The sequence below is a fragment of the Gigantopelta aegis genome, unplaced genomic scaffold, assembly GCF_016097555.1.
Source record: "Gigantopelta aegis isolate Gae_Host unplaced genomic scaffold, Gae_host_genome ctg3387_pilon_pilon:::debris, whole genome shotgun sequence".
Classification (NCBI taxonomy): Eukaryota; Metazoa; Mollusca; class Gastropoda; order Neomphalida; family Peltospiridae; genus Gigantopelta; species Gigantopelta aegis.
Genome location: NW_024533314.1, coordinates 1 through 24,048, shown reverse-complemented (window position 1 = coordinate 24,048; position 24,048 = coordinate 1). Strand labels below are relative to the sequence as shown.

The following is a 24,048-nucleotide window of genomic DNA, read 5'->3' as shown; positions in this document are numbered from 1 at the left end:
GTTTGCTGGGATGTGGGCCAAATATACCAAATATGGGTCTTTTATTTGGCATGTGGCCTGCCTGATTTCAAATGTGGAGTGTGTATTAGACAAGCACTTTCTGTTGGCAGAACTTATCTGACTCTGTTTACAGTACACTCATCACTCAGTAGATCAAACGAAACTTCGATGTATCTCTCAATGGATGATATATCATTTAGACTATCTGCTGCTGGGCATTTTGATATTTTTCTTGTGTTCCAAGTTGCCCCTGAAGTATGTTTCCCTCTTCCTAGGAGAACATATGTTACAGCCAGACGGCATTAATGGTCTGTAGTGTATTGCGTTTATCAATATCCAATTCTAGTGTAGTAGCAGTTGCACTGAGACATGTATATGACGTATGTGTGCCAAAGACAACTCACAAACTTTAATACCGTCCATATCTAGTATATCTACAGTCTTAATCTTGTTTAATAGTCGCTGCAACAACATGTATATGTATGCATATGTCAGCCTCCTCGTGTGTCTTGTAGCATACCCATGTCATGTGGGTGTATAGCCACATCATAAAATATGCATAGTTATGGTGATCTAGCGCGTTAAATTATTGCATGTGTGTTAAGATATTCACATACATATTGTTTCCTTCATGGCTTTCATATCGATTTATACTTGTTTCCAGAACTAAAATTGTAGTCATTGATGTGCTCTGATTTTTACAATCTTCAAAACACATTTTAGTTGCACGCTTCAAACAATGCTGACCAATTAGTGTTGGAAACTGCACTCTGCCCAAACAGTCACCGTATGTGCACGAGGACAGAAAAGAATCAGCAGGTCCTAATGAGGTAGATCCAGCTTGGACCAGTGCCGAAGTCCAGCCATTACCGCCCAGAAGAGTACCAATTGCTTTCAAGACCGACATCTTAACATATGTACCACCCAGCATAATAATAAAGGATCCTTTCCAAAAATATCCACAGCCACTGGATATCTTTTGCAATTTTCAATAACAGCTGGCCACATACAACCACATGAACTTATCCTACCACTGCCTTATTTAATATGCTCAATGAGTGCACTACAAATGATTAAATGTATTGGACAAGAAAGACATATGATCTATGACTGCTTTAGCACAACGCTCATGATACATGCACCTCCTTTGTAATGCTCTATTTCAGTGACATGACCGACTTGTTCACATCATCCGTTTTCTTTTCTTTATTAGACAGCAATTGGGCTTAACCAGATTACACACTTGTGGGAAGTGTCGTATTTTGACTGCTGAATTGGCTGGAATACGTAATTCATTTACCAGACTTATTGAAAACTCAGCAAATGTATTCAGTATAATCGGCATCAGCATGCTGGTGGTATTTTGTTTGTTTCATGAAAATACCATTAAGAACGAACACTAGCACACCAATGTCTAGTGAAGATAGAAAGAGAGTTTCAAACCTGATGCATTTGTTATTGGCAGTTTATCTAGTTCTGCAAGCATACCCTGAATTTAATTACCATTAGCATAAAATATGACTCCGGACACCTATGCACCCATGATCAAAGAAATAATATTAAATACATGCATATAATTTGGTTGTAATGCAAAAAGGAGTTTGGCGTTTGGCGTTAATACATGTTTACACTATTTTTTTCAAACGTATATCCATTGTTATTATAGTCCAGATGATATGTGAATGAATCGTGCATTTAATAAAATAATTAAACTTGGCACACACATACTACAACAGTAATTTTGTTCCGCTGCCTTCTAGGGGATCGACGTCGCAAAAAGACCCGCCGCCCTCTGTTGAACAACTTGTCCCCCCCAACACACACCCCTGTTTCACCCTTCCCGACAGATTCCTTCTGGGACATATCATCTTCCATCCTGGATGTCCCTAGACTACTATCATCCTGTTCAATTATTTAGACCCAAAGTTTTTTGCAAATGTTACGTTTATTTCCTATTCGATATTTGTTTTCTTTGCATTTACATGAAAACAAACCCAAACCCCGACAGGTTTTATATACAAATCATCATATAAAATGCACGAAGTTGACTTAATTCCACTTTTTAAAAATCTCTGTGTCTTTTGAATGCACGTTATTTCTCCTATAAATAACTAAGGTCATTTGCACATCAAAACATTGGGATCTGAGGCTACGTGAAGGCCATTATAGCTTGTTTCACTAAATAAAGGTTATTATTGTTTTGCAGTGTGTAACAGCATTGTCTAATCTTTCCGTTAAACATAGATGTAAACAAACAGAACATGTAACCCTTTCTTGTAGGTGCATTATATTTAATAAATTTAGCTAATGTATTATGTATTTTTATTTTATTATATCAATTATATATTAGCATACCATACCTAACCTAACACAACTGAGGTGTAGCACAGTAATAAACACAAATCACCTTACACACCGCAGGAATGTGCTTTCCAAATTTATAAATAAATTTAATGCAGGGCCGGACCCAGAAGACCAGGGGGGGGTAAAATGTCAAAGGCCACCAACATCAAATAATAATAAAAATGTTATTTAATTTGCCTCTAAATTGGCAATTCATACGTATATATATATATATATATATATATATATATAGTATTTAGGGTGGTGCTAGGGGCTGGGGTTTGCGGGTTGGGTGTTACATTTGTAATGCGAAAAACCAAAGGGCTATTGTTCGGAGTCGTATGGGTTCAACCACTTTTTCATCCCGCAGACACAGCCCTGAATGTTCAAAATACGATAGCATTGCTTAGTCAATAACATCATTATTTCGATCTATGACTGCACGTACTATTGAAGCAATGTGTAAACCACGTAAAATACAAGTTAGGTAGGGTATATAAATTCATTGAAAATGTATTAGTCGACATTCTTGTTATTGTTATTTGAGGAAAAATATGGGTAAATCGAAAAACACTTCAGTTGATGTAAAATCGTGTATTAAGAACGTTTTCGATTATTTTGAAGATGAATATCAGCGCGGTAGACCTAGGTATGCTTCTTATCGAATTGTCGATCGAGTTGCCGCTGCACTTAAAGTTTCGGTTTCAACAGTAAAAAGAACTGTGAAAAATCTAAGCTCTACGAATCCAAGCACAGAAATCACTGTTAAAAAGCGCGACCGAAAACTCATCGATTTATTTCATAAAGATGTTATTAGACGACGAGTATACAGATTTTATAGAGAGGGCGAATTACCTACATTACATAAGATTAACGTGGCTTTAAGGGAGGAATGTGGAATCAACATATCTATATCAACTTTACGAAGAACACTCCATGACCTCGATTTTAAATACCAACATATGTCTACAACCGGAAAAGTGATTTTTGAGGACGCCAGTATATCAGACAGGGGACTGTCCTATCTCCATGAAATATCCAGTTTACGAGAACAGGGGTATTTAATAGTGTATCAAGATGAGACCTGGGTGAATGTCAACCACACAACATCCCACCAATGGACAGATATCCACCCGGGCACAAGTACCGCCAATCACCTGCCGAAATCAGACGCTGCTGATCGAGTTCCTAAACTCTGTTCGGTGACTGGGAAGGGAAAAAGACTTATTATTTGTCATGCTGGCTGTGATAAATATGGATTGATAGATGGCTGTGAATTGATCTTTGAGGCTAAAAAAAACAGACGGAGACTATCATGGTGAGATGAATCATGAAAATTTCATCAAATGGTTTGAAGAACAACTTATGCCTTCTCTACCAGAACCTTCTGTTATCGTCATGGATAACGCAAGCTACCACAACAAATTAACTGAGATTACACGATGTCATGCACTAAACGCTAAAAAGGAAGAAATTCAGTCGTGGCTACGAAACAAAAATATACCTTTTGAGAGTAACATGACAAAGCCAGTTTTTTTATGAACTTGTGAAAAGTAACAAATGTGCAAAGCAATTTGTTACTGATGATATTGCTGAACGCCATGGGCACTTGTGTCTAAGACTGCCGCCAAGACATTCTGAACTCAATCCGATAGAACTGATCTGGAGTCAAGTCAAAGGGCACATAGCTCGTCATAATGATGGTAAAATGACCACGGTGCGGAGAGAACTTGCACATGCATTGAACTCTGTCACACCTACACACTTCTCTGACGCAGTTAAACATGTAATAAAGATCGAAGAAGATTTTAGAAAACAAAATAGTTTTATAAGCAATAAAATACCCCCTGTGATAGTCCCCCTTAACGAAGATAGTGATGAAGAAATGAGTTCGTCGACTGATTAAGTTATTTCTCCATACCCATCAGGAGTATTACTTTAATGTATGCATGAACTCTTTAACACCAAAAACTATTTATTTCCATATCATTCACTATCAAACAACCTAACAACCTATAAACTAATCGACTAGAAATACATATAGACTACACATACATACGAGAGAAATGTTTATTTAACGACACACTCAACGCATTTGATATACGTTTATGTGGCGTCAGACAAAACGGTTAAGGAGCATTGTGACAGCGAGAAAGAAACTCGCTACCGCCACATGGGCCACTGTTTCCGATAAGCAATTTTGATAAGCAATAAGAGACGTTTTATATGCACCATCCCATAGACAGGATAGCACATACCACAGCCTTTATACATCAGTTGTGGTGCACAGGCTGGAACTAGACACAACCCAATGGGTCCACCATGTGGGATCGATCAGTCGACCTACCATGAGCGAACGCTTTACCTCTGAGCTACGTCCCGCTCCATATACAAAAGAAGCCTTAAGTGGGGTTGGGGTTGTGCAGAGGGTCACACCTCCACCAATCGCATGCATACCATATTCTTCTCTCTCTCTCCCTATAACCATATAACCATAGATTAAAATATGTTGAGTGCGTCGTTACATAAATGACGTCTCTCTCTCTCTCTCTCTCTCTCTCTCTCTCTCTCTCTCTCTCTCTCTCTCCCTTCAGCGCGCGCGCTTGTGTATTCCACAATATAATTATAATATTTGATACATTTTTTTTTTTCAAACTGAGGTTTTGTCACTTGAACTCCCCACTTGAATCCGCGCCTGCTTCATGTTTACAGATATTTTCTTAAATATAGGTCATACTACGATTTGTGCGGATAGGACGATAGAACCGAACATTAGTTTGAAACGCACTATAGAATGATGCTTTTGATATGCAAATGACCTTAGTTATTTATAGGAGAAATAACGTGCATTCAAAAGACACAGAGATTTTTAAAAAGTGGAATTAAGTCAACTTCGTGCATTTTATATGATGATTTGTATATAAAACCTGTCGGGGTTTGGGTTTGTTTTCATGTAAATGCAAAGAAAACAAATATCGAATAGGAAATAAACGTAACATTTGCAAAACACTTTGGGTCTAAATAATTGAACAGGATAATAGTAGTGTCACGGTAGCCTTAGTTCCTGTGTGCGCAACATAAAACTAAAGTAGCTCCTTTCCATATCTTCTCAGCATATTTCCCCCATCACACACACACACACACACACATACACACACACACAGAGAGAGAGAGAGAGAGAGAGAGAGAGAGAGAGAGAGAGAGAGAGAGAGGAGAGAGAGAGAGAGAGGGAGGAGACCACTCATACAGCCACAGCCACACACACAGAGAGAGAGAGAGAGAGAGAGAGAGAGAGAGAGAGAGAGAGAGAGAGAGAGAGAGAGAGAGAGAGAGAGAGACCACTCATACAGCCACACACACACACACACACACACACACAACGCGCACCGACACACACACACACACACACGCTCTCTCTCTCTCTCTCTCTCTCTCTCTCTCTCTCTCTCTCTCTCTCTCTCTCTCTCTCACACACAACACACACACACACACACACACACACACACTCACACACTTTTTGAATAACATCTACTAATATATGAGAACATTTCATCCCAACATTAACCTAGTTACAACAGAAACATACAAATTGGCATATAATTACCTAAATTGAAACTTTTCTATTAAGAGAAAATAACTGTTGACAGAAGACCTAAAAACAATTGGCACAATAAACATTTGATGACTTTAAGCCTTATTTTTGGTTCAAATAACTTTATTAGCATAACCTCTATAAACGTGTCCACTAAATTAACATTATAATAACCCCAATGGGGTTTTTTTCAAGACAAAAAGGGACCATTCACTTGCATTAAGTACACGTTTATATCATTTTGAAAACGTCTGAAGATTGATTAAAACAATTTTATTAGACACCCCAAATTACATTTTAATGACACCTTTTTAATTGGCATACATACTTTACATATTATTTCAACATGAGATATTTTGAACAGACATTATTATCGTCAGTGTTTAAAGATCTACAGCTGACTTTACAGCCACTTCACTTTGATCATGTTCTTTCTTTAAAACATCACAGAAAACAGATGTTTGGGTGGTAGGCATCAACATTAGCCTTTACTACAGTGGCGTATAATTTGGACAAATCCTACCTCACCTACACCCTTAAAGGGACATTTCTGAGTTTGCTGCATTGCAAAATGTTTCTGACTAATAAAATATTTCTACGATTAAACTTACATATTAAATATATTTTCTTGTTTAGAATATCAGTCTGTATATTCAATGTGTTTCTGGTCGTCTTAATATTTGTAAGAAGCCCAAACTGGATTTTGTCTTCAAATAATTTCGTACTTACGAAAAAACAGATTTTAGGAAATAAAATGAAATTTACGCTAATATAAATATTAGAACGATAAGAAACACGTTTAATATACAGTCACTAATATGTTATGCAGGAAAATATATTTGATATGTAATTGCAATCGTTAAAAAGTCTTTGTTAGTTGATAACATCTTTAAAATTGCAGCAAACTCAGGAATGTCCCTTTAATGTGTGTATGTGTGATTGTTTTTACTTAAAAAGTGGTGGATATAAATATTAAATTCCTACATTAATTTCGAGCCGAGTGTTTGACAGTACAAATTCCTAACTACTGGTATAGGTGCTTCTATTTATTTAGAAGCCACTTTGGCCGAGTGGATAAGACGCTAGACATTATATTGTCAATTTATAGAATATTAAGTTTAAAAAGACGTGTGATAGCTGAAACCAGAGGGTCAAATATCAATCCGGTTAGATTTTTTAAGCAATACATGTCCCAGTACTTTGGATTGCTTCAAAATCAATATACATGTAGTACTCTTCTCAAAAACAAATCAAGCAAATAACGAAAACATACAGTATATCTATAACATTGAGGCTAATAAGTTAACAGATACAGAAGCACAGGAACTAGAAGGAGAAATAGCATATTCAGAAGCGTTAACGTTCCTTAAAACTATTTTTAAAAATGTTTTGGAAGGATCTCGGGCATTTTATTGTTAGATCCATTAATTACAGTTATAATATAAACGAAATGTCCAACACACAGAAATTAGGAATTATTACATGCATACCAAAACCTAATAAACCTAAATACTTTTTAAAAAACTGGCGACCAATTACACTATTAAATTGTATATACAAAATTGCCTCTGGCTGCATTGCTAACAGAATTAAAAAAGTGCTAGATAAAATAATTTCAAAAGATCAAACTGAGTTTATTAAAGGTTGATTTTTAGTTGAAAATGTAAGACTAATATACGATATAATGCAATATACAGAAGTTAATAAAATTCCAGGCTTATTGTTCCTGGTAGATTTTGAAAAGGCATTGGATTCTGTCTTTTGGTCGTTCGTTAAACAAGCACTTGAGTTTTTCAATTTTAAAATGTCAATTAAATCATGGATTAAAACATTTTATAATAACTCAGAATCAAGGATTTTACAAAATGGATTTCTGTCAGAAAGTTTTAAACTAGAAAGAGGTTGTAGACAAGGCGATCCACTTTCCGCCAACGAGACCAATATTTGGCTTCGAAATCAACATATTTGCATAACTTATAACTATATACTACAGAAATATTATATTTGCATCTATATACTATAAAAGATATTCCAATAAGCAATTAAAACCAACTTTTGACTACTCATAATTAGCTTATATTACCTTTAGTCTGGGAAGACTAATCAATAACATCAGTGTCTGCATCAATAGCATGAGAATTTGTACAGTTGTGTCCACCACAAACAGTACACACGAAGGTGCACTCCAAACCGGCCTTGTAACGGCCACACCGTTTTCCACACCCTCCCTTGTAGGCACAGGATATAATTTTCAGCACTTTCTCTGGAGCAACCGGCCTGTTATTTTCCATTGGAACAAACGGTCTCTCCCTGTACTGTCATCACCAATCAGTTGGCGATAACTCTTTCGCCTGCCACTGCTGGACAGTATGGTGTGCTCTAAAGCTATGATATTTTACAGCTACTGGAGTTGGAGGGAGTGATTCCAACTTAAAACCAGATGAAGATAAAGAGACAGATCGAAAATACTTGACATAACAATGTTTGTTCTGTGACTTCGATCTAACTGCTCTATATAGCTTTAGCAGAAACACCTCTCCAACACTTGCTATATCATTAGCTGTTAGACTGTGAAAAGACACTTAAACAGTCCCAGTTGTCGCCACCATCAGCCTGTGCAAAAGCCTTCTTCTTCCCTTGATTGTAGAGGGCAGCCATTGTATCACACCCTGTGATTGCATGTACAAACATCAGATGTTGTTTGAGGTTGCTAAAAGCTGCTTGAATTTCACCTATACAGTATACTTGCAATGGGTTATGCCCAGAAAGCATATAGAGATCCATGTTTGAGGTGGCTTGTGCAACCATCATCACCAGCAAATCAGTGTCAGTCGCCACAACAACAACAGGTACATTTTGTGTTTAGGCAGTATTCATCACAGTTGATGCAATCAACCAGTCAGCATCTGTGATGCTATGCTTCACAATCAGATCTACTCCCTCAATTTTTCCAATCAACGTTTTGATAAAGCGAAATTATTTTTGCCATTTCCCGCACCAAAGAAATAATAAATTTAGATGTGATTTTCATTTCCAAATCAAAAACTATATCAGCTTATATGTTTTGCTGTGTTCATCGCTGTTCAGGAGATTTTGTTGAGGTTGCACTGCCATATTCAGCAAACACTAAGACAGAGTCTACTAACAATCTTATTGAGCTCTGGGAAAGACGATATTACAATTTCAGTTGGCTTGATATACAGGGGTTGGTCAAATGTGACAGGACAAACACCAAGTGAATGCTTTTCGGACAACGTTTGTGCAAAACACAAAGCAAAATACATAGTTTCAGGTTGAGATGGGTCCTGATAAACGAATGACAAGATCTGAATATTACTTTTCTCATGATTATCTCCCGTCACAGCACATTGCATGAAGTCACTCTTTTTTAAACAATATTTATTCATTTAAAATAAATGAAATGGATCGGCAAACAGGCTGTAGGCCTATGTAAATGTCTCTCCACGATATAATTTGACATAATACATTAACTGAAATAAATGATGAACATGAAAGATAACATTACAGAAATAACATTTCAGCCACTGCATACAGACTACAAATACTTTGTTAGATATAGAACTCGCATTCGTAAATATACATGAGCTATGTGTGTAAACCATATATAATACAAATTTTTAGCGAAACATGCAAATGGTGCACCAGACTAATATAATTATATATATATATATATATATATATATATATATACATTGAAACCCCTCTAAACCGGACACCCTCGGGACCAAGTAAAATATTCGGTATTAAGAGGTATCCTGCTTAGAGAGGTTAAGTTCTGTGTAGATTTTAAAAAAGGACCGTGAAAAAATATCCGGTTTGTGGAAATTCCAGTTTACACATGGTCCGGTTTTGAGAGGTTTCACTGTGTATATATATATATATGAAGTCACACCATAATGGATATTGTGAAACAGGGATGCCAAGTGACAAACTTGCTAATCAGATACTATCCAAGCATTTGGACACTTTCAGGAGAGGTGGATTTGGTTTGGGAGGTTAAAGCGGCCCGATCATGATGGACTTCAATCCTGGGGCAATGGGCGTTTAGTACACTTTGATTTTACTTTCAAGTTGACCTGTTTGGACAATAGTCCTGACTTACTGAGTTGACCTAGGAATGGCAGGCTGGTCTACTTTCTCACCTGTAAGGGTAACACATGCAATACCACCTAAAACGTGCCAAGTGCCATGACCTGTAAGGGTTCTAAAATTGATGCCAGCATTGTCAAATATAAAATTGACAAGATCACCCTCTTACCATTCAACAGAAAGAAACGCCTGATAATAATGAAGATTTAATGAGCCTAAACATTTGGTATAATAGCAATTTTTTTTTTAAAAACGGCAAACCTTTTATTTATATGATTTATTTGCAAAAAGGCATAGTATTTATTCAAGATCTAATAGACGAAAATGGGACATTAATGAATTTCAATTAAATACCTTCATAACAAAATATCAAGTACAATCCATTTTTTTAGAATATGCTTCTTTAATCAGAGCCATTAAATTATATATTTGTAAAACAACAAAATCAAACAACCAAAGTTTTAACACTGTTTGCAACCCGATTCTTCTGTTTAAAATAAAACTATTTATTAAAAGATATAAATCTAAGTAAGCAAATATACGCAATATTAAATCGCACTACAATAGTTCCTACGTCTCAAAAAAGATATTCAGTATTGGGGTTTGACTTCGCTTCACAAGTATGGGGAAAGTATTATGCTCTACCATTCAAAACTATTAAAGACCCATCTTTATTATGGTTTCAGTATAAACTTTTACACAGGATAACAGCTGCAAATATATTTTTAAATAAAATAAAATATGCTGATTCTAATATTTGCGATTTTTGCCATCTTATGCCAGAAACACTGGAACACTTCTTTTATGAGTGCTCTAAAGTTACAGTCCTATGGACCCCTGCGTGTGCTGTAACCTCACCGTGGTGCATTGGTGTAACATTCTCTTTGAGAATGGCCAATACAGCACAAAATTGAAGTTTTGAGTAAAATTCAGTATCCGTAAAATTCTGTGATATTTGTGTTTTTGCACAGTTCTTTACACTGTTTTTGTTTAAGTCTTGAATTTTTATGTTGATGTTGATCATCACTTTATTTATTTGCATTACCATAGTTTGACACCCAATAGCCGATGTATTTTTCGTGCTGGGGTGTCATTAAACATTCATTCATTCATTCATTCATTCATTCAGTCCTATGGAAAGCAGTAGAAGAATGGGCATTAAAAAAGGTGAATATTTTCAGTTGGATAAAAACATGGTTTTATTTGATATAACGAAAAAGCATTGTTTTATTAATTGGTTGATTATTAATATTAAGTATTATATATATATATAGAACGAAATTACAAAAGATCAGATTAAATAAAAACGCAATGCTAAGATTCATTATTGATAAAATACAGATTGAAAAATATATATTTGATAAAAATTGCCTGTATAAAGACATTGATGATCAGTGAGAACCTTGGCAGCAGTTCCTCAAACAAATTGTATAAATTCGTGTATAAACTTATTAATAACAAAATATACGAATATGCTAATAAGCATACTTTTATGCAAAATAACGCCAGTTCGGAAAACAAATCTCGGCTTTCTATAATTTCTTTTCTTTTTAAGATCTCATTGATCTTATTTATCTTTCAAGAATTTTTATTTTTTTATTTTTTTATTCTTCTCTCACTCTTTATTTCTATTTCTAGTACTCTTCTTCCTAGTCTTCAGAACATTTCCCCTTCAGTTATATAAGGCTTATGCATTGCTAATATCCCGTTTTACAGTATCATGTTAAGCCTATCCGTTTCATCTTGATATTGAATACTATGCATGTGTGCATACGGCTCGCGCCCTTTGTGTTCCCTTTCGTCTATCTTCGGCTTCATCCCTGCTAATCCATACGTCCGTGTCTGTGTCCGTCTATCTGTCTGTCTGTCTCTGTCTGTCTGTCTCTCTCTCTCTCTCTCTCTCTCTCTCTCTCTCTCTCTCTCTCTCTCTCTCTCTCTCTCTCTCTCTCTCATACACACGCACATGCATACGTATACACATATTGTTTAATAAGTGCATTATATACGAGTGTATAGCTTTAATTATGTATCGTTTATGAATATTATACAATAATACCATGTACAGCAATGGTTCAAGGCCCCAACCTTGACCTTGCTTATGTTTCCGGGGACAATAAAAAAAAAATACATGTAGTTGCCAAAATAAACTTTCTGTTTTTACATATCAATATATTAACGATAATATCTTTCTTGACTTGAACCATGATGTATTAATCTTTAAATATCCTTTTGAAAATTACTATTGGCAGTCAATATTCTTCAGACTTTATAGGTGTTAGTAAAGTTTAAATAATTGTGTAAGTTTGTTTGGTGTGAGTGATATGTTTGTGTGATTTTTTAATTTGTTTTATTATATACATGTATTTATTTATGTATTATGTTGATATTGTAAATAAAAACATATTTTTAAAAACGATGCTAGACAGACAAAATATCACGCGAATAAGTGTAATAGGTTCGAATCCTGACAACTGACACTTGCTGTTGACACTTACGTAGTATAACATTAATCAGAACTATTGTTGTATCCTATGATCGATGCTAGAAATCATACTATAATTTGAAAAGATGTGGCATATTTATCATATACATTGAACATGGGGGAAATCATTGGTGGTTGACGTAGGGGAAAGGAAAAAGAGAAAAATGCTCTAATACCGACCCATATACTTCTTCCACATCAAACAGACATTCATGTGCACCATAATCAAGTTTTTTAAAATCTCATTTTAGCCTACAGTTTCACTACAAATAATCTTGCTCCAGCTGCTTTGGTCACAGCGTCGTGTACACTGAAGAAAACATGATCTTTTGGCAGGATGTCATAAACCCGAGCTCTGTCCAACACAATCAGCATAAATCGGCAACAGTTTGCTAGAAATAGTTCTGTCCCAGCTCGTTTGAATTGCTTAATGACCATCTTAAGGACATTTACGCCAGCCGTATCAATGTAGGTCATAGCTGAACAGTCTGTAATGATGTGATGGATCCACGTTTCATTGTCGTTTACACCATTCGACATTGCTTTGCCCTTTGAACCATCAACAATAATACACCTACCAATCTCAAAATTTAATGGATTAAAAAATTTCTGGAAAAGCTGTCATTTAAATCTGGCCGCGCTGGCAAAATATAATATTGTGTTAAAGTAAAATATGTTTACCCCGTTCAGTTCTTTGATATTTTTACGACCTTTGAAGTTCAGGTAACTGTCTTCTTGCTCCGAGACTCCAACCAGTCTCCCAGATGAAAACTGACTCTGAACGATGACTGTAAATATAAATGTTCCCACTCCTACGATAATACCAATATCAAGATCAACTAGAATACAAACTATTACTCTTACCAGCCAAATCACAAAATCTGATTTGCAGACCTTCCAAAGATTAGGAAGTTGTCTGACTTGAAGCAGTACATTCTTCACTGCTACGATAATCATTGCTGCCAAAACAGTTACTGGAAGAGAGACAAAGAGTGGACCCGCCACCAGCAACACTGCCAGCATAGATATGGCAGTTGGAATCGCATTCAGCGTTGTTTTGGCTCCAAGCGAACTAAGGAGCATTGTTCTTGGTGGTGCCACACACATTGGAAAACACTGAAGAAATGACCCGAGCAGGTTGGTTGCTCCGTAGGCTACTAACTCTTGGTTGCTGTCTATTTCGTAGCTATGCAGAGTAGCACATAGAGTAGTACAAACTGTCTTCTTCGACATGCATTTCTGGTGCGTTCTTTCTTCAAGGGTTTAGGTGTTGGCGTTTCATGGTAGACCTTGTCCAAGTCGTGTTGGGTGTAGACTCGACGCTTGATGCTAATCATCTCAAAATCATCATCGGGAGTTATCATATCCAAGGATAATTCCATAGTTGCCGAAAATTGCAGTCTGAAAAACAAAGTGTGATCAGGGTTATTGTGAAACGCAAATAAAGGGCAAGCTCTTGTTGTCATCTGTGTTAAGCAGCAGTCTGTCTTAAGAAGACACTTAAACATTTCCTTGTATGTCTTATATGGTGCAAACTGAGAGATAGAGAACAGAAACTGGTATTTCTTGTCGGTGGAAGGTGACATTTTTGTGATGTCGTGTTAAGATTATGTGATACCTATTTCTGTTGATGGTTGATGGTTAGTCGAAGGATCTTTAAGGGGATTTAGACATGCATTATTATTATTATTGTTGTTGTTGTTGTTATTTAAATACATAGAACTGCACAAAACCTTAACAATTACCTAACTGTAAAGAAATCTATAAGCGTGATTGTAACTTCCTGACGAATCCTACTTACCTGATATTATCAATGTTAATAATGCTGCACATACTAGTTTTCTGGTTAATTTAGTTTTTCATGCCAGATCAATAAAAATCTGGAGACTCGGGGTGCAAATATGCCTTTGCATACACCCACTTAAGGACCAAACGATGTACCCTTTATCCTACTATATTAGACCCAATATGAAAAAAAGTTGATGCTTTTACAGATCCATTTAAGCACATCGTGTGAAGTGAAGAAGATGCTTGTTGTCTGTGGCATCACTGCTGCAAACCATCACACGCACAGGGAATGATGTATCAAAATTATTATGTACAACATGAAATATATGAATCACTTAGGTGTACCAAAGGCAGGAAAGACCTTTATATGAAGTTTATGCTATCTGAAAGTGTTATTTCCGCGTTCTCGGACCAAGAAAACCTATATATTTACATAGTGCATGAGGTATAGTCCAAGTCTAACTACACTACAAAACCACTTAAGTGAGGAGTTGGGAAAACAAACCAAACTAAAAATAGGAGCAATTTGTTGATACTATTAGTCAGGTCAGGTCATAGGTTTCAACGCGCACATTCAGAGCAGGCTGTTGTAGCACACGCCTTTCATAGGCGCAGGTATTGACTTGCACCGGCACCTCCGTCCAGGACAGAAAAGGGATTGGGGGGGGGGGGGGGCAGAGGGGACCGCCCGCGCTTGGCAAGTGCAAGAGAGCACTTGCATCCCATCCAGGGTCGGTAGCGGGCGGGGGTACCACAAGTGAAAAGGGGGCCTTACCTAACAAGCATCGGCAATTTCTGTCGCTGTTTGAGAAGAAGAACATCGACAGTCTATTAATATTTTCAGTGTTTTTGTAATTGCATCCCCTAAGTGTTTAGGGTTAAAATGTATTTTGAAGGGAAGGACTTTCCTTTGGCACTGTCATTAACCCTAAGTAACCCTAACCCTAACTCTATTTATTATAAGTATTTATAATGGGTTTTTTTATACGTGACAGTGCCAAAGGAAAGTCCTACCTTTTGAAGTACCAAAACAATATGTATAATACTCTTCAAAACAAATAGGGGAACTCTAAGAAGAATTTACAATTGCCAAAATTGTAAGGTATATTAGCTGTGGGGAATGGTTATATGATAATAGTGATTTAATTGGGCAAACATTACAACCAGTAGTTCAGTATTACAGTAGGTTTTATGATCACCACGACTGGGGTCAGAAGTGAAATTTGAAAGTTGACGGGTTTTTTATCAGTAAATCGAAATTCAAACAATAAAAATGACTAAAACCAAAACAATAACAACTGTATGATCAACAGAATGAAAACGATTGACAGAAATAATGTTCCACAGTGATTAATCGACCTTCCTGGAAATTGTCAAAATCGAGAATGACACCCCACGCAGGTGTACGAGGCAACTGCGTGATGCACGTGCAAACTATGGAATGTGTTTCGGTGTGTTGATAAACAGACCTGAACGTTCTTTACTAGGATGTCTGTGGTCAAAACGTATGCTCGGTCTAATAGTTGATATTAACATTAATATTTCAGGTTCCCCTACTTTTTTTGAAGAGTATATGTAAGCCATGACATGATCCTGGAATATAAGGCCTTATAAGGGCCCCTATGGGCAACCTAGGGACACATATCAACACCAATTAGGTCCTAGTAATGAGCTACTCTCGGCAAACTAAGTTCCAAAACATATATAGGTCCTTCTTTCCAGTGAGGTGGACCGATCAAAATTGTGTCAAATTTCCTTCATTCAAATTGCGCACTTATTCCTTTTTTGCATTAATCCTACGGGACATTTCAAATTCCATAGCACCAAAACCAACCCTCCGCCTGTTACTGACCGCGGTCGGGCTGCTGGTGCTCCCTTGTACGTGCCAGTGTGGGCGGTCCCCTTTCCCTCCCTCCCTAACTCTTTCCTTTCCATGACAAGCCTGCGCTAAAACAGCTTGCTCTGACTGTGCACGTTAAACCCATTAACTTGGCTTGACTGCAATATATGATGTAATTTCACTGCAGCCGAAATACTCGACCCGATTATTTGTTGTACTCGAACGTTAGGATTACTAAAACTTAATAAACATTTTGGAGTACCTTATATTCTTGGATATAACGTTCGGCGGAATATAATTTCCAGATAGACGCAATACAGGGCCATACCCTCAGGGGGGGGGGGGGTAGTTCTCCCCCTCCCCCCCCCCCCCATCCGAGAATCTCACTTTTTTTTTCTTTTTTTTTTTTACTCCAGAAAATAGAATACACATCTCAGGGTTTATTTTGTAGTTTCATTTGTTTATTAAAAAAAAAGTATTGCCCCCTCCTATGATTTTGATCAGGGTACGGCCCTGAAATATATTACAGTTTCCCCACATCCGAGTCTTGTAGAACACATTGTTGTAACTTTTCTGTGACATTCGTGAGCATTTACTCAGTCCATCCTGTACGCGCATGTTCTTACCTCCCTTATTATTGTCCCCCCTTGTTCAGTTCCAAGCTATCTGGATATTTCTTCCTGGATACATAATGATTACTTTTCTAAATTAATTTCTCTTCTAGCTAACAATGTAATGTGTTTAGGTGAACCATCAATTACGATTAGTGGTTAAATTGTATTACGTTTTCTAGTAATTAGTAGTAGCATGCGGTTATTTAGAGACACGCACACGCACACACACACATACACACACACACACACACACACACACACACACACACACACACACACACACACACACATACACATACACATACACATACACATATACACATACACATACACATACACACACAGAGAGAGAGAGAGAGAGAGAGAGAGAGAGAGAGAGAGAGAGAGAGAGAGAGAGAGAGAGAGAGAGAGAGAGAGAGAGAGAGAATAAATCAAAATCGATCATACTTTATTGTTAGATTTACGATTATTTAGGGATATTCCTAACAACAACTTGGAAGACCCTGAACATAGATATAATATTTTTTCTATATATTATTTACGCACTGTTGTTTATGTTTCGAGGAAGTAACAAGTTTACGACTGAACAACATGTCTTGCATAATGTGGAACTCTTCACTTACCAAGAACGAACGGGGTGGGGGGATGGGGTGCTGGCAGAGTACATATGCAAAGCTCTTCAGTATATTTTAGTGCGAAAGAACGATGTACGCCCGTACATGGGGGAGGGAGGTAATGAGCAAAGGTACAAAAGGTGTACATGAGGAGCGGGGGGCCCTAAACGCCATCGTCGATTGATCACGTCTTTAAAGGATTTACGATCCAACCCGACCAAAGTTAATATGTGTTTACTTTTCACTCCAGCACACGGCTTTACATCCTAGATAACGGGTAACATGATAATCGTAACGAATATGTTTGCTAATGTATACTATCCAGGGTTCTGTGGTGTAGTGGTTATCACGTCTGCTTAACACGCAGAAGGTCGCGAGTTCGAGCCTCGCCAGAACCTCTTTTCAGAAAATAATGTAATATTTTCAAAAACAGTTTTTGTTATTTTAAAAACCATAATTTCGTTGTGGTTTGATGCCAAATATCCGGAATTTTTTTCAAATTCACAATTGGGGATTTTTTAAGCAACTAATTATTCTTAGAATTAAATATCTGTATCACTCATTTCAACCTGAGCTCCGTTTTGTCTAGTGTTGTGCCATTACCAAGGCCGTGGGCGTGTGTCTATTGTCAACTGAAGCCATATATGAAAATTGTCTTTCTTATTTTTTATACCAGAATAGTTTATGTATTCATTTTAAAGATATTTTAAATATCATAGACTTATGTTCCTACTGGGCGGGCATCAGTTTTATGGCTATGTATGCAATTTTGCCATCGTGGATGAAAGCATGAATATACAGTAGAAGAACGCTACGTTCGTACAAAAAAAAAAACCCCAAAAAAAACCGAACCAACAATTGTCTTCTTTCCATTGGCTTTCATATGCAACATTTGACTAAATAATATTTGGCTAACACTAATCTATTATATGACGCATCCATGACATTAATATACATACCGATATTATTTTATTCCAAGTAAGTTAAATAATAATAAATAATGTAAGCGTAATGCAAAACGGCAGCCAGTCTTAATGTGGGTAGCAGACGTTTCGTCCCCGAACCACTTCGCCACAAATTAGTTCGACCCCACTCCATGCATATGATGAAATAGTGCATATGTGGCAATGTACCTACATAAAAATAACATTGGTCCCAAGTTTGTTCGCCACTTTATTGCTAATCAGATTCTGTAGGTGGGAGTCTTAAAGTGTAATAGAATATTTGCTAATAAAGTGGGGTTTTTGTGTGAACTTGTTGATGATTTTTGATGTGTGTGTGTGTGTGTGTGTGTGTGTGTGTGTGTGTGTGTGTGTAGGTGTGTAGGTGGTGGTGGTGGTGGGGGTTATAAGGATGTTCCAATTCACATGCAAATAATGATATATTCATTTGTATTATCATTTTGCAAATATATGTCAAAAATAACATTTTTCGCACGGTTTAAAATTACTTTATGAAAATGACGTTTTCGCGCACTTTAAATTATTATTTTGAAAAGCGCGTTCGCACACATAAAAATTAAAATATAAGAAAATTCCGGGAAAAAAATATTTCCATTAGGTTGGTCGCCCTGCTGGATCTAGAAATAACCTAATGGGCCCACAAGTGAGGATCGATCCCTAGACCAACCGCGCAGCAAGCGGACGCTTTACCACAGGACTACGTCCCGCCTCTCCATAAAGAACGTACACCCTAATGAGAGGGGCTCAGGCATTACTTTTATTTCATTGTAACTTATTTTTGTGCTTATATCCAATTAAAGTTCAAGCACGCTGTCCTGGGCACACACCTCAGCTATATGGGAAGGAAGGGAGTAAAGGAATGTTTTTTCATTTAACGACGCCAGACCTGTCAACCTTCTCGGATTCCGCGGGAGACTCCCGGTATTTGATCAAGTCTCCCGCGGAGAAATAAGTTTCTGCCGGGAAATCGTTATTTTCTAAGCATAAAAAAAATCCAAGTTACCGTGGCTGTGTATTGACATTCAGTTTTGCCTTATATAAAACTATCCAATTTAGTCCTAATAACGCCTCTGACATGTAAAATGTCTTTCCACTAGATTACGTAATTAAATGTAAAGTTCTGTGGCTGGAAGTGGCAGAGACTAGAGTTGGCGACAGCGACTGCATGCATCAATACACACGATGTCAGTATCACATGTCAAAGCAAGACAACGAAAAGACCAATTAGCTATATAAACAATACTTGTATCAGATTTGTAGATTTCTGCAGTAAAATGTTGGCAACTTCAAGACATTATTTTCGTACAATAGACCTCTTTCACATTCCACTACGCATGTGCCCGTTGCAGGGTAACTCGAGGACGCAAACCGCGAACTCACGCGAGATCTCGCAAAAATAGACCTGTGGACAAGTTTGGGGGGGGGGGGGGGGGGTATACACAATGGGAGGCCACGCAATAGGAATGTGAATATCTCCATGACTAATTATTCTGTCGACATCCAGCAAGACTTACTGGAGACATTTGTGAATTATCGCTTATCACGAAATAAAAAATATTTGGTTGTTAACGCCGGACAAACCATCGGTTCGGATTCGTACGCAATAAATATCGGATATAGGTTGAAATAATATGAATGTGTGCGCGCGTGTATGTATGCAGATATTTATTGTATTTAACATGATTTAAATATTTATAAAGCATTATACAGATAAATACATTCAGGATTCTTTTCGGGATTTCTTTTCACCAAGTTATTTAAAATTTTGTTCGGTATTTGGAATAAAATTAAATGATACATATGAAATTTGAGTTATGGTACTATAAAACATTAGAATCAGGCCCGTAGGAACGATATCTAGAATTGGGGAGGGGAGGGGGCACAATCTGTAGTGGAGGGACACAGTTTAGTTGGTGGTGTGTGGGGGAAAGCCATATTTTAAAACGGGTATATAAAAGTGGGGCTACAGTCCTCTCAGTTGCTACCGTCCTGGGAATGATCAGAAATGTAACTGTATTGCATATACAGCTATTTAAATTCGAAGCAAGATTATTTAACCTAAGAAACATGTAAGTTTTATTTATAACAGATTGAGACTAGGACCGACAGCTTGATAATATGGATACAAACTCAAGATGGTCTCTTATGATATTATAAATATCTCATGAGGGTTTATTATGCGCAGTCATAAGGTACTTCGTTTGAATGTTTGAAGGGGTGGGTCAGTGACGAAACATATTAAGTGCCATGTCTCGGACGACGGACTTTCAACAAAAGTAAACAGGCCAAGAGTTTTAAAACTTCATAAATACCACAGATATTTCATCGATATGAAGATGTATATGACTAATATAAATGATGGTGAAGTGAAAATAAAGAAAGAATCAAACAAAGAAAATAAATTGAATAATAAATAAATAAATAAATAAATAAATAAATACCTGTAAATAATTTTTTTTTATAATTTAACTTTCAAAAATACCAGATATTTCAAATGAAGTTGTATGTGACTGATATAAGTGATAGTGAGAAGTAAATAAAGATGTATATGAACTAATATAAATGAAGGAAAGAATCAAACAAAGAAATATAATAAAATAAATAAAATAAGATAAATAAAATAATAAATAAGGTCACGGCGCTACACACACGCGCGCGCGCACACACACACACACGCACGCACGCACGCACGCACGCACACACAAAATGCATATATGTTTTAAAACTTCTTCAATATTAGATATTATTTCATGTGAACCTGTATGTATCTGATATAAATGATAGTGAAAATAAAATAAAATAAAAATAAATAAATAATTTGTGGATAGACATGTAACACTTATTAGTAGTTGTACGACTGTCTTTTTTAATGAAACGATAAGGGGAAAATAGAGCTGTGATAAAGGTCTATGTGAGTTAGGGGTTTTGTGGGCGGGATTAGGGGGAAGGGGAGGCATATTTTATTAAATTTTAAATACTGGAGAATTAAACATTACTGGATATCCGCGTAAATATTTAACTATAATTCTAATTGTTAAAAGTAGCAAACACATTCCACTAAAGTTAATTTAATTGTATGAATCTTAGTTTTACGTTGTTAAAAAAAACCCTAGACAGGCGGCTCCAGAGACTGCGTTTGGTCTGAAACCATTCCGATGTAAACGTTAGTAGACCGTTTTTCGCAGCCATTTTACCATCTTATACGAAATATGTACGTTAGTCTCCAGATTTTCACAGCTCCTACGAAGCTACTCACGATGCTCGTGACAACTGTCGATCATGCCCCCCCCCCCCCCCCCCCCCAATTTGTATATAGCCTCGATACCGTCCACTTCGGCAATGGACGTTACTCTTCGCGCACATGCGCAGTAGGAATGTAAAAGAGGTCTATTAATCAATCTTGTGTTTGACATAAATTTACTCACGGAAATTGGTAAAATTCCAATATATTTCACACGATGTCAGTAATGAGCTTTTGCTTATGATTAGTGGAAATACAATGTTTATTGCATAGTTATGATGATTTTAAATAAGTACGCACTCAACACATTTTATTTACGGTTAGATGGCGTCAAACATATGGTTTAAGACCACACAGATATTAAGAGAGTTAACCCGCTGTCGCCACTTCACTCTTTTCGATTAGCAGCAAGGGATCTTTTATACGCACCATCTCACAGACAGGTTAGTACATACCACGGCCTTTGATATACCAGTCTTGGTGCACTGGCTGGAACGAGAAATAGCCCAATGGGCCAGCTATCTGGGCTGCCTGTCCAGGAGAGTGAGTTAGTTGTTCGTTGTTGTGTGCTATCCTGTCTGTGGAATGGTGCATATAAAAAAATCCTTTGCTTCTAATGGAAAAATGTAACGGGTTTCCTCTCTAAGACTATATGTCAAAATTACCATATGTTTGACATCCAATAGCCGATGATTAATAAATCAATATGCTCTAGTGGCATAGGCGTACGGGCTTCTATTTTTGGTGGGGGGCAGGCTGGCTTTTGCCCGAATTAAACGAAAATGCCCGAATCTGGATAACAACCTTTATTCATATTAGTATTACTGCTAAACAGCTATATAGGGTTACAAACGAGTCATTATGCATTTTTACATGGATTATAACTAATTTTGACGGTAGAATGATGGAAATACATGGTAAAAAGATCTCAGGTTAGCACATTTTGCCAGAATATCTTAATAATTTTTGCCCGAATTTGAAGTTTTGTTCCAACACTAGGGGGCAGTTACACACACACACACCCCCCCCCCCCCCCCGTCTCGTACTCTTATGTCTAGTGGTGTCGTTAAACACCGTTTCACATCAAAGCTGACTTGTAACATAATATATGATTCTAGTAAATCATACAATTTGTTTTATCTGTGTATCACAGCATATCTTATCAAGGGTTCTGTAGTGTAGTGGTTATCACGTCTGCTTAACACGCAAAAGGCCGCGAGTTCGAGCCTCGCCAGAACCTCTTTTTGAAAATGTAAAAATTTAAGACATCATTTACAGATTTGTTCGTTTTTAAATTAGATTTCATTTAATTATAATAGAAACAGCAAAACAATGGGGAAAACCCTCACATAAAAGAAATAATTAGATAACACCTCAAAGAATAGCAATAATATATACTCAACAACTAAAGTCCCGTAGGATTATAGCCAAAGATAAATGGTGCGCATTTTTTATGAAGGAAGTTAGGTGCAATTTTGAACGGTCCGTCAAAGGTAAAAGCGAGCTACATATAGTTTTGGAATTTAGTATGCCGACAGTAGCTCGTTAAGTGGACCTAGTTGGTGTTGAGGTGTCACACAAGACCTCTTTTTATCTTTATTTATATAGAGTTGGAAAAAGAACCCGTCGATTTTCGTCGTGGAGGGGAGGTGCGGCACATGCCTTCTACTCCACCCCCCCCCCCCACCCCCCCCATCCCCATCCCCAACTCCCCCTACGGGCATGTTAGGAAAATAAAAATTAGTCTACAGTAACTTTTGATAGCTGTGATCTTGAAGGCAGAATTTTAAAGATTACTGCTAATATTGGAGATTGGAGTTTTAATAAAATGTATGCTCCAAATATATAGACGAATTTTTAAAAAATTAAAAATTCTCGCTCCAGCCAGTGCACCACGACTGGTACATCAAAGGTCGTGGCATGTGCTATCCTGTCAATAGGATGGTGCATATAAAAGATCCCTTGCTGCTAATCGAAAAGAGTAGCCCTCAAAGTGGCGACAGCGGGTTTCCTACCTCAATATCTGTGTGGTCCTTAACCATATATTCTAGCGACATATAACCGTAAATAAAATGTGTTGAGTGCGTCGTTAAATAAAACATTTCCTCCCTTCCTCCATCTGGACAGGAAAAAGTAAAATATGTCACTTTAACTTTGTTCAATTTATGTTACTTACATTTTCAGGTGTTATGATTTACTATTGGTATTGTTAAAATAAGTCAACATAAAGTTGGGAAAATAATTTAGGATGGAGGGGGTAGAGGAGGAAACAACTTAAGTTGCTTATTTTTTGTGTGGAGTATATCATATAGACCTTTAAGGGTTGTTATAAACAGGTGGTTGTTATAAACAGTCGGTTGTAAAAACAAGTGGTTGTTATAAGCAGGTGGTTGTTATAAACAGGTGGTTGTTATAAACAGTTGGCTGTTATAAAGAGTCAGTTTTAAAAACAAGTGGTTGTT

At 36.9% G+C, this 24,048-nt stretch overlaps 2 non-coding genes across 2 annotated transcripts; both read left to right on the top strand.

The window, feature by feature from the left end:
- The first annotated feature begins 17,708 nt into the window (after positions 1-17,708).
- Positions 17,709-17,781, top strand: Trnav-aac. Its single transcript has one exon. It is a non-coding gene; the product is annotated as a tRNA-Val (tRNA).
- Positions 17,782-22,753: 4,972 nt separating this feature from the next.
- Positions 22,754-22,826, top strand: Trnav-aac. Its single transcript has one exon. It is a non-coding gene; the product is annotated as a tRNA-Val (tRNA).
- The last annotated feature ends 1,222 nt before the right edge of the window (positions 22,827-24,048 follow it).